Below are 9,897 nucleotides of genomic sequence, written 5' to 3' on the forward strand. Positions count from 1 at the left end.
CTATGTAAGGCACATTTTACGTCTCTTTATTTCTCAAACGGTAGATCAAGGGATTCAACATGGGGATTACCAGGGTGTAAAATATGGAAGCCACTTTATCATTGTCAAAGGAATGACTGGACTTGGGCTGCAGATACATAAAGATTAAAGTGACATAGAACACTACCACCACAGTCAGGTGGGATCCACAGGTGGAGAAGACCTTGTGCCTGCCCTCAGCTGAGTTCAGTCTGAGAATGGAGGCAATTATGAGTATGTATGAAAGAAGAACTATTAAGAGGGATGAAAGCAAATCAAAAACTGATAAAATAAGAATGACCAATTTGATTTCATGTGTGTTCGAGCAGAGCAAAGATAACAAGGGGAGAATGTCACAGTAGAAATGCCTGATGACATTGTAGCCACAGAAGGATAAATTAAAAATCTTTATGGTGACTAGAAGAGAAATAAATATGCTGTAGAGTTAAGGGATTGCCACCAGCACAGAACACATCCTTTGTGACATGATGACTGTGTAGCACAAAGGGTTACAGATAGCCACATAGCGGTCATAGGACATTGCTGACAGAATAAAAAATTCAGTAGTTATGAATATCAGAAAGAAAACTAGCTGTGTAGCACAAAAATAATAGGGGATTGTATTTTCATCCACAACAAAATGTGCCAACATTTTTGGTCCTACGGCTGTTGAATAACCAAGATTAGCGATAGCCAGGTGTCTGAGAAAAAAATACACGGGTGTTTGTAGACTAGAGTCCATCTTGGTGAGGATGATGATGTCCAAGTTGCCCACCACTAAGATCATGTAGATGATGAGGAACAGCCCAAACAATGGAGCCTGCAGCTCTGGATAGTCTGTGATTCCCGACAGAATGAATTCATTCAGTGCTGTTAGATTGTGTTTGTCCATCTAGGTCTATCAGGAAACCTATTCTAAAGGGATAAATCAGCATCTTCAATAGCTTTCCTATAACAACATCTGGTAGATTTATAGTATGCAAACCCAGTATGAAGAGTATAAATCCAAACATTCCATTTAGAATATTTGAATACATACCCAACTCCCACAAATTTTACACACACATATACATATTAGATAAATTGATGGATACATTGGTAGGTAAATGAAACAAAAATGAATAATATGTTAACCCTTTAGATGTTAGGTCATGGATATTGATTGTACTCTTCTTAAAACTTGTCTTTTTCACACACCTAAAAAAACATGAATATATTTGAACCCCCTCCTTCAAAACATTATCTTATGAAAACTCATACATACAGATGGTCCAGGATGGAACAATCAACATACTAAACAGGTTTTCAATAGACACATAATTGATCACAGTGGAAATTATTTGTCTTTATACATGAAAACATCCCTAGAGATATATGTGTATTGATGGAACCTCTGCATACAATGTGGTCTTTTGGGGAAATCGCATAAGTTATATGAGTCTTTTTAACCCCATCTGAAAAACCATATTCCAACTCTTTTTTGCAGGGTTGTTAGGAAGGATAAATGAGAGTGAAATTCTTCAAGGTGTCTATGATAGTTGAAAATAACTCTAAATTAGTATGTGCCTAGTACTATTTGTTCTATCTATCTATTTGTTCATCTTTCTGTCCGTTTATATATCTATCTATCATTATCATCTATCGCTTTTTGATGTTGACAGAAATTACTTGAAATTATCATTTTTTTTTGTTAATTGTTTTGATCTTTAAGATATATATAGGTATATTCTTCTGGACTAGTTCTTTGTCACCATTTTCATGATGAATAGGTTCATTAGGGATGTTATGCTTGTAACTGACCCCAGCCCCATAGTCCATAACAACCATTCTATGACTAAAGTGTCTGAAAGTGTCATTCTTTAGATTACTTTCTTTTTTGGTCTACTTAAAATACTTTCTCCTCCAGTTGGGCATTCATATTGTAACTGACACATTTTAGGTTTTTTGTAACAAATCAGGCATATATTTTTTTCTCTTGGAGAAACCTAAGAAATATGAGGAAATCTGGGCAAATAGTAAAAACTTGTTGCCATAAACTCTCCCTTGTAAAAATGTATCCTGTACTTTTTATGAAAAAGGAAGTTTAAAAAATCACAATATGATACAGTAGCATAGGTGAAGAAGCAAATATACTGATGATGATATCTATGGAAATTAACAGAAGTTATTTGAAATCTTTTTGAACACGAAGCATGTTCCATTAAAAGTGAAACTTTCATGTGGCATGAGATATCACAGATAAATTAAAGTATAATCTTTAAAAAATGCATCTGAATATACCACAGATGTTTTAAAAATAAAACATAGCTCTACAGGTTAATGTAACAAAATTAGAGGTTTAAAAATTTGTGATATCACTGCTTCATAAGTATGTGTGTGTATCTATCCATCCATCCACCCATCCATCTACCTACCTATCATCTATCTATCTATCTATCTGTCTGTCTGTCTGCCTGTCTATCTATCTATCATCTATCAATCTATCATCTATCTATCATTCTATCTGTCTATCTACCTATCAATCTATCTATCTACCTACCTATCAATCTATCCATCTTCGTATCTAAGTATGTATTTATCTATCTGGCATGTATCTATTCCTGAATACTACGAGCAGAGCAGTCTCTGAGTAAGTTATTAGCAAATGCAGACATTAAATTTTGTAGCATTAAGTTATAAAAGTGAATAAATGAAGTGCACATTTATCTCATAAAACATATCAAGAATAATGGAAAGCAGACAGAATTGCAACAAAATTCTTAATATTTTTCTGTGTCTTTGCTATCAATTAAAATGTCACTATAATATTTTAGATATTAGTAACACATGGCAATGCATAAAAAATTCCACATTTTACCTGCAAAGAATCTGTTTTGACACCCATGCGCTTCTCAACATGGCATAGTTGGAACAACTTATAGCATTCTCTCAGCCCTTGAGGCTCTCCCTGAGGAGATACCAAGCAATGTGTTAATTATGTCTGAAGGACCTGAAAGCTTAACAAAATGTCTAGGATATTTGTTAGTTTTCTAAACAATTTGTATTCACCTGGAAGTAAGTTTCTTTTAGATACATTTATTCTCAGTTAAATTTCAATTTGTCCACCCAAGGATTTAGAGTAAAATATTTTACCTTTGTGTCAGACCACTCAATATGCCCTCATTTGCATATATGTTCTCAAATGGAATAAAATTAGTACATTTCTTAAATATAATTCACCATGTCTATGTGTTTTTTTTCTATATTTTCCCTATTTTTTTGCCTTTGGGATGGATATTAGTCACTTTGACACCTCCTATATTTAAAAAAAAAAAAGAAATTATTGCAAATTGTCTATTTAAAGCTTGTCTCTTATTTTATTGGATTAAAATGTTACATTCTATCGACATGACTCAACATGAGAAGTAACAGCTACATACATCCATTAATAGTTGGAACATGGACTGTATGGAATATGAATCTCAGAAAATTGGAAGTTGTAAAAAATGAAATGAAACACAGAAAAAATCAATATCCTAGGCATTAGTGAGCTGAAATGAACTGGTATTGTCCATTTTGAATTGGACAGTCACATGGTATACTACACCAGAATGAAAAATTAAAGAGGAATGTCATCATACTTATCCTCAAAAAGAACATTTCAAGACCCACCATGAAGCGCAATGCTGTCAGTGATAGGACAATATCCAAAAGCCTCCAAAGAACACAAGTTAGCACTACTGGTATTCAAATTTACCCACCAAGCAGTATTGCAAAAAATGAGACATCGAAGGCTTAGTAACTTATGAAGTCTGAAATGCATCAAAATTGCAATTCAGATGTATTGATAGTTAATGGTGGATTAGATTGTGAAAGGTAGAAAAAAGAATTGGTAGTTGGAAAATATGGAGTTGGTGATAGAAATGACACCAGAGATTACATGTTGGAATATTGCAAAACCAACGAATTCTTCATCACAAGTAAATTTTTTTAAGGACAGAAATGGAGAGTATACCATTGAACCTTGACAAGTGAAATACACGGGAATCAAGTGGACTGTATCTGTTGAAAGAGATGATGGAGAAGCTCAATATCATCAGTTAGAATCAAGCCAGGGCCCAATATTGGAATGGACCATTGATCGCTCTTATGCAAGTAGAAGTTGAAGCTAAAGAAAATTAAAGCAAGTCCTAGAGAGCCAAAATACAGCCTTGAATATATCCCACCTGAGTTTAGAGATCATCTCAAGAATAAATTTGACACATTGAATGCTAATAACCAAGATTAGATAAGTTTGGAACAACATCAAGCATCATAGACGAAGAATGCAAAAGGTCATTAAAAAGGAAAGACAGGGAAAACCAAAATGGATGTCAGAAGAGACTCTGAAACTTGCTCTTAAACATAGAGTAGCTAAAGAGAATGGAAAAAATAATGAAGCTAAAAACTGAACTGCAGATTTCAAAGGGTGGCTCAAGAAGACAAAGTAAAGTATTATAACCAAATGGGCAAAGGTCTGGAGTTAAAAACCCAAAAGGGAAGAATAACCTTGACATTTTTCAAGCTGAAAGAACTGAAGAAAAAATTCAAGCCATGTGAGCTAATAATATGGCGTGTTATTCATATCTTACTAAAAAAAAAAAGGTTTTAATAAATAAAAGTAACAGAAAAAAAAAGCCAATTTCTCTGACATTCTAGATAAGAAATAAGAGCTATATCCAAGTATAAAGCACTTTAAAAGATGCAGAACCCATGCTAACTCAAGTAGATGTTAAATGTCTTTATGGTTAGAAAAATCATGAAAATTTAATGACTTTGTAAAAAATAAAGCCTTGGAAACAATCCTTATTTTTTACTTCTGTGTCAATCATTTTAAAATAAGTTCAAAATTTCCATAGAATCAATTGTTTGAGATGGACAAAGGAAAGTTCAATGAAGAGATGAGTTTTAAAAGTGCCAGCATTTTCTATGAGAGAATAAGTGTTCAATTTTTATTTTGCCTAATCTAGGGTTGCATGTGAAAGCAGGAAAATGAATAAGGAAGACCGAAGAAGAGTTGAAGCCTTTGAATTGTGGTGTTGGTGAAGAATATTGAACATACCATGGACTGCCAAAAGAACAAACAAATCTGTCTTGGAAGAAGTGCGGCCAGAATGCTCCTTAGAGGCAAGGATGGCGAGACTGCGTCTTACATACTTTGGACATGTTGTCAGGAGGGATCAGTCCCTGGAGAAGGACATCATGCTTGGCAGAGTACAGGGTCAGCGGAAAAGAGGAAGACCCTCAACGAGATGGATTGACACGGTGGCTGCAGCAATCAGCTCAAGCATAACAACGATTGTGAATATGGCGCAGGACCGGGTAGTGTTTGGTTCTGTTGTGCATAGAGTTGCTATGAGTCGGAACTGACTCGACCACACCTAACAACAACAACAGGGTTGACTAATTTCTATTGCTTCAAGTAATAAACTAATATTTTTGGCTAAGAATTATGGAAATAGAGAAATCAACCTAATTCAAGAAAGAGGGTTTAATGTAAAAAAAGAAGTCTAGTAGTGGGACATGATGGCTCTCTCATTGATCAGTATCTCAGCAAAATCAAAGTTAATATATTTGCAAATTTCTTGCCCTTATATTAAATTAAAAAAAAATTGAAGCTCACCCAGTAAAAATGTCCAGGAAGCAGAAGATGATAGGGAATAAATCCCCTCAGAATTCTCCCTTTTTTGTGATTAACTTTTTTTTATTGTAATTTAGATGAAGGTTTCCAGAACAAACTAGTTTCTTAAATAGTACACATTGGTTAACAACCCCACATGTCAACGGTCTCCCTTCTCAACCTTGGGCTCCCTATTACCAGTTTTCCTATTCTGTCCTGCCTCCTAGTCCTTGTAACTGGGCTGGTGTGCCCATTTAGTCTCATTTTATTTTGTGGGCCTGTCCAATCTTTGGCTAAAGGTTGAACCTCAGGAGTTACATCATTACTGAGCTAAAAGGGTGTCCAGGGGCCATACCTTCAGGATTTCTCCAGGCTCTGTCAGGCCAGCAAGTCTGATTTTTCTTTCAGAGTTAGAATTGTGTCTACATTTTTGTCTAGCCCTGTCCCGGACCCTTTATTGTGATCCCTGTCAGAGCAGTCAGTGGTGGTAGCCAGGTACCACCTAGTTGTGCTGGACTCATTCTTGTGGAGGCCATGGTAGATGTGGTCCATTAGTCTTTTCGACTAATCTTTCCCTTCTATCTTTAGTTTTCTTCATTCATGCTTGTTCCCAAAGTGGCAAGACCAGTGAAGTATCCTAGATGGCCCCTCATGGGCTTTAAGACTCCAAACACCATTCACCAAAGTAGAATGTAGAACATTTTCTTTATAAAATCTGTTATGCCAATTGAGCTAGATGTTCCCTGAGGCCATGGTTCCCACAGCCCTCAGGGGAGCAATTCAGTCCTTCAGGTAGTTTGGATGTGTCTATGGAGGTTCCATGACCTTGCCTTGTACAAGTAGTGCTGGCTTTCCCAGTATTGTGTACTGTCTTTCCCTTCATCCAAATTACCATTTATCTATTGCCTATTTAGTGTTTTTCCTTCCCCAACCCTCCTCTCCCTTGGAGACACCCCTTTTTAAAGAAGTAACATCAATCTTGACAAGCCCCTGAATGACTTCTACAAATCATTGGCTGCAGTGATTTAGCTTTTTTGCTTTGTTTTGTTTTTAATTCTACTTCCATCTTAATTTTTTAAAGCTGACTGAACTCACAAAGGCAGAAAGCCACAATTTTTTTTTTAAAATGGGAACCTCCTTGTTTATTTTTAGCATCTTCCTTACCAAATCAAAAACCAAACCTTTACCATCGATTCGATTCTGACTCATTTTGACCATATAGGACAGAATAGAACTGCCCCCTAAGGTTTGGAAGGAGTGGCTGGTGGATTTGAACTGCTGTCTTTTCATTAGCAGCTAAGCTCTTAACCACTGTGTTACCAGGGATTCTGTTCCTTACTACTAATGACAATTCCTGAAATCACCCACTGCACATTTATTAGAAACCTGCTCAGACTATGTCCTGCATCCACTTTGTTATGGTTTTCCATTGTTTGGTTTGAGCAAGTCAAGTATCCAAAATGTCCAAAATGAACCCATTAGGTTGCTAAGTCTATTTATTAATTCATTGTCTTTATTGAATTTATTTTTTCTTCCAGACATTTTCCTAGTTATTCACTATTTTATGAATCCCATTGCTACTTCCCTTCTTTTAATCTGATACTTTTTGTCATCTCAGAGATGACATCACTAATGCAGAAAATTGACATTAAGAGGTAATTTAGAGTAGCTGTTATGAGCCTGGAACATGGAGCTAGATCGTGTTTGAAACTTAGTTCTAATGCTTAAGACTACTGTAACTTGCACAATTTATTTATTCTTCATGAGTTGAGCTTCGATAATTTATTTACCCTTTCTGAACCTCCATTCTTGGGAAATCTCACCCATGAAGGAGGGTGTCGGGAAAACAAGTACTTAAGGTTCTCAAATGCCTCATAAGTCCAATTCTTACAGTACTGACAAATTTGTGGTTTTCTTTACTCCAGTATGGTGGATTCAAGCTTTCAGCCCATTGAGTTGGACAGCTTTTGAGGTAGCCAAGAGGGCATCGAAGGGGCCGGTCCACTTCTGCTGAAGGGAGTTACCTTTCCACGCCTTGAGAAGAACATAGTCACCAAACTGGAATGGATGGAGGACACCTTTGTCTCAGGCAGGCTCCTCAGGTGAGTGTACCTGTGGAGGGAAGACAGAGGCACCCGAAGGACCAGCAAATATTTAGTAACTTGAACATCTCCAACCTCATGGAGGGAAGGAAGTTAGTCATAATTAAGGCAGGCTATGTTGGTCGTATTGGCGTTATCTAATAAAGTGTGCTCATATAATAGCTCAATGGAACTAAGATCTAATTTGCTTCTAGGGATGGATTGAAATCTCAAGAAGACCAAAGGCAGAACGTTTCTCCATATCAATTTGATCTCTTGGCACAGCTTTGCTAGGTGTCTCCTCAAAGTCTGGTTAGCCCACCATACTTTGCAGCTGGACTGGCATCTCCAGGCTATGTGTAAGTTCCAATTAATGTCCTGGTCTGTTGCCACCAATTGTACCACCAAGTTCACAAAATGGGGCCCGTTGTTGTTGCCAATAAGATGGGAAGCCAAATCAAGGGATGATTTCATTTAGGAAGTGTTTCACAAACTCAATTGCCTTTTCAGTTCTGCAAGGAAAAGCTTCAACCCAATTAGTGAAGGGGTCAATAAACACTAGCAGATATTTGTAGTTGCCAAAAGCTCGAGACATCTCAGTGAAATTAACCTGCCAGTCATCTCTAGGCATTGCCCCAGTTCACTGGACTCCTGGGGGCACTTCAGTAGTGTTCTTGGGATTATTCATACAGGAGGGGCAGCTCTTTACCACTTCCAAAATAGTGGTGTTCACCTTTGATCCAATTAAATGTCTCTTAACACAGTAAAATAATTGTATCAAAAGCATGTTGCTGGGGGCAGGGCCAAGATGGCTGACTAGGTAGAAGCTACCTCAGATCCCTCTTGCAACAAAGACTCGGAAAGAAAAGTGAATCGATCACATACATGACAATCTACGAACCCCGACCATCAAACACAGATCTAAAGAGTTGACCTGAGTGACAGAGACTGAGAACAAACAACCACGGGGAAGCAGCGACTGTTTTCGGAGCCTGCAGCCATCGTCCCAGTCAGGAAACCTTGGCGCCAGGCTTTGGACTGGGCGCAGGGGAGCTGAGTGGGGCATCCTGAGACAGCGCGAACACGGGGTGCAGCCCTAGCCTCCTGAACTGACGTTGGGGGAAGCCCAGCCAGTACACTCAGGCAGTGCAGCGACACAGCTGACAGGAGGAAAAGTTGCCGGGAGGCAGCCACTGGTTTTGGAGGCGGGAGTGCGGCTTCCCAGCTGGGGAACCTTGGCCCTGGGCTTTGGACTGGGAGCGGAGGAATTAACTGCAGCTTAATTTTCTGAGACAGCGCAAGCACGGGACACGGGCCTAACCCTCAGGGGCAATCTCTACCCAGCCAGGGCACACAGTCGACACACCCCTCGGGAATCTCAGATAAAACAGTCATCCCAAGCAAGATAAGTAACTTTGTCTATATTCCGGGGTGCTAGTCTCTCCTATTTATCTGAACCCCCCCTCCCCTTCCCAGGTGGCATCATTAACATTGGAATTTCCTGAGCCAGAGAGTGAACTGCACTGTGGTTTTTCTTTCTTTCTTTCTTTCTTTTTTTTTTTCTGGTCTTTTCCTAACCCATTCTCCTGGCCTGAGAGAAGCAGCTATAAAAAAAACCCAGGGACCAAAAATCCTTCCCTAATTGGATTAAAAACACAGAACCAGCTCCAGACAAGCATATGTGATCCACAGTCTTGGGCTTTCATCCCTACAGGGAACAAGGTGGCTATTATAATGCAAAGGCATTTCTGATAGGGATCTGACTGTAATGGTTTTAGTGGATTCCTGGAAAGACAAGTTTCCCAGGTCTGATATCTCTGCGTATTCAACAGAGCCCTCACTGACCCACAACAGGGAACTGAGAGCTGAAGCTCCCCCCAGACCACCTAGCCTCCTGCCTTAGGGGTTTAAGGAGGGTGACACCGACCAATCTGTAGAGGTACTTGCATTGGGGGCCTAAGGTACAGCTGCAGAGCCCACCCACCAAGGTGTTTTAGGAATAGAGACACACCTACCTCACTGACACTTGGGGGAAGCCTGTCAGCATCTTGCCCCCCCTGGAGTGTGAACCCCTGCTGCTACTAGAATCTGGTGCACAAAACTATCACTACTACTTCTCTAGGTGGATAGGTGACAGGGTGCATCACACACTTGATGACC

General features: G+C 38.7%; 1 pseudogene; it reads right to left on the minus strand.

Annotated features, from left to right (window-relative positions):
- Positions 1–16: 16 nt before the first annotated feature.
- LOC135232115 (olfactory receptor 8K3-like) lies at positions 17–910 on the minus strand (annotated as a pseudogene).
- Between the last annotated feature and the right edge of the window lie 8,987 nt (positions 911–9,897).

Source organism: Loxodonta africana, chromosome 7, assembly GCF_030014295.1.
Source record: "Loxodonta africana isolate mLoxAfr1 chromosome 7, mLoxAfr1.hap2, whole genome shotgun sequence".
NCBI classification, from domain to species: domain Eukaryota; kingdom Metazoa; phylum Chordata; class Mammalia; order Proboscidea; family Elephantidae; genus Loxodonta; species Loxodonta africana.